This window comes from Rhipicephalus microplus, unplaced genomic scaffold, assembly GCF_043290135.1.
Source record: "Rhipicephalus microplus isolate Deutch F79 unplaced genomic scaffold, USDA_Rmic scaffold_204, whole genome shotgun sequence".
NCBI lineage: Eukaryota > Metazoa > Arthropoda > Arachnida > Ixodida > Ixodidae > Rhipicephalus > Rhipicephalus microplus.
Genome location: NW_027464775.1, coordinates 37,501 through 40,078, shown reverse-complemented (window position 1 = coordinate 40,078; position 2,578 = coordinate 37,501). Strand labels below are relative to the sequence as shown.

Here is a 2,578-nt window from a genome sequence, read left to right as displayed (position 1 = left end):
AAGGGTGAGCGCCTCAGCTGCGTCTGCGCCCGACACTTTCTGCCGCTGACCCCGTTTGGACGCGGGGTCGGCTTTTCCCCACGGGGCTGCCTGAATGTGGAGCGGCACCCCGTGACAAATTGTTGCGCCCAGCGGACGCCAACACCGCGACCTTGGACGGTCGGCCAGGTGGCGGACGCGGGTACAAACGGCGCAACGCACTCATAGGTCGGCTTTCGACCCGCCACAGCACCGTGGCTCGAAGCGCTCGAAATGCGCGACCCGACCGCTGCGGGACCGCCTAGTACTGTAAACAGGAGCGGCGGAGCGCGAACGGCGAGTCGTGGTTACGTCGGTAGAAGGCGAGGCTGCGCGTTCCCGAAACGCCAGCCGAGTGCCCTCCCGACCGTTCGAGCGTGCAAGAACGAGACCCGACAATCGCGCGGCGACTGCCAAGTACGAGAGGAACGGCACAAGCGTCGGCGGTCGGTCAAGGAACTGGCGATGTGACGGGTCCGCTGTGCACCAGTGCATACCGTCCCGCCGTCCGCGGCAAGCGCCTCCGCGTCCTCGGGTGACGGAGGCTGCCGGTCGGTTCTTGCAGGCGAGGGATCTCGCTGGCACCGGTTCGCGTTGACGCGCGGCCGGTCATGGCACGGCGATGCGACGGCCGAGGTGCGCAGTACTCGATGGAGGAACCGCACGCTCCGATGACCGTCCCGCCCTCCGCGGCGTATGCGTACCGACCGTAATGGTTGCAGCAGCGCCGGCCGGCTTTTGAATTCGCCACACGAAACACGGTGCGAGATCGCGGTTAGGGGAGCGTCGACGTTGCCAGGCGTTTTGCTTGCTGCCGAGGGAAAGGCGGCACGGCCACGTCGCGCTCGTCGCGATTAGCGGGTCTGCGCGCTTTGGGAAGGTGCCGCAACGACTTGCCGAAAGAGGAAGCACGGAAGAACGAGGGACTTGGACGTCCCGACAATTGAACGCACTTGCGGCCAGGCCCTTGCTGGCTTCGTTCTTCCGCCTCGAGTAGGCTCGTACGCGGCTCCGGCGCCGAAAGTGGTCCTTGGCACCGACTTCGGTGGACGTGGGAAGTGCCGCGCAAGTACGGCGCGCCTGGCTCCACCTGTTGGCTAAAGTAGGCAGCCGGATCGGCATTTTGGTGTGCGGTGGCAAACCGTGGATGCGAAAAAAGCTTGTGCGATTTCGTGGAACAAAAAGCGGGGGTCCCCCTTTTTATGCGGAGGAGACCGACCCGCCTGCCGTGGTGAACCGCGACGCCACGGTAAAAACGGGAGAGGCTTGTCGATGGGACCGTGCATCCCGCGCTCCACGGAGGCCGGGAGGCGGCCGCCCGAGGAAATGTGTAGCCGTCGAGGCCCGCATCTGCGTGCACTCTTATCCAAATGGGTGTACCGCAGGCATTTTCTGGTTAGGCGGGCCAATGAGAGCGAGCACACAACGATACCTACGGGTCCGGCTTGGAGAACCGGCTTCGACGCCTCCCGAGTATTTATAGAGGGGTGGACCACGAAAGCACTCGCAAGTAGCGAAAGCGAAACGCCGTCCGAAACACACCGTTTGCTCGATTTGCGGCAGCCGAAAAAGGCGCGGCAGAGTTTTGGAGTCCAAGCGTGCGCTGAAAAGCGCCCTTCTTGGCCACTGTTTGGCCGAGTGCCAGAAACGTTTGGTTTTGACTGTACGGAATTGAACAAACACTTTTTCACGACTCTAAGCGGTGGATCACTCGGTTCTCGGGTCGATGAAGAACGCAGCCAGCTGCGAGACTTGGTGTGAATTGCAGGACACACTGAGCACTGATTCTTTGAACGCACATTGCGGCCTTGGGTCTTCCCTTGGCTTCGTCTGTCTGAGGGTCGGATCACATATCAAGAGAGCCTTCGGCGCACAAGGGAACGTGAGCCGTCGACTCGTTTTGACCGCGTCGGCAACACGGACAGCACGCTGAACACCTCACAGCGAGCGCCAACAGCGGCCACTCAAGGGCGAGACGGTGGCGACCGTCGTGCCAGAGCCCAACCGAAACGGGGGCGACCGACTGCATTGAGGATGTGGCACCTCGTTGAGACCGCCGCAGGACTTCGAGTCGGAAGGAAGCCTGCAGGGAAAGTGCGGTCGAGGTTGCGTACTCCTCTCTGCGACCGGGCGCGCAAGAGCTGCGAGAGCCACGGACGCGCAACTTTAACGCACGGTAAACACGAGGAGCGAAAGCCGGCCAGCAAAGCTTCTCCAGCCGTGCGCAAAGTGCGCGAGATCGCAGCCTTGCGTTGCGCTTGTTGCCCTCGAAGTAAGCAGGGTGTCCCGTAGACCGGGCGCTCGAACACGCTGCGGGGCCGTGCCTCCTCCAGGCTTTGCCGCGCGAACAGGGAACGTTCGCGCGCAAAGCGCAGGGAGGTGAGGAGGCTGCGCCCGACGTTTGCGGTTCGCTGCGTACGCGGTTGATGCGGAGAGCACGGCGCGACGACTTGCCGCGAAGCGGAAAAAGTCTCCCGCACGAGTTGGCGAAACGTTGGCGAAGCTTAAGGCGTTCTCGTCGTAGTCCGCCGTCGGTCTAAGTGCTTCGCAGTTCCCGTCC

At 63.0% G+C, this 2,578-nt stretch overlaps 1 non-coding gene across 1 annotated transcript; it reads left to right on the top strand.

Annotated features, from left to right (window-relative positions):
* Window positions 1-1,709: 1,709 nt before the first annotated feature.
* Window positions 1,710-1,862, top strand: LOC142792102 (5.8S ribosomal RNA). Its single transcript, XR_012890655.1, has one exon. It is a non-coding gene; the product is annotated as a 5.8S ribosomal RNA (ribosomal RNA).
* Window positions 1,863-2,578: the final 716 nt, after the last annotated feature.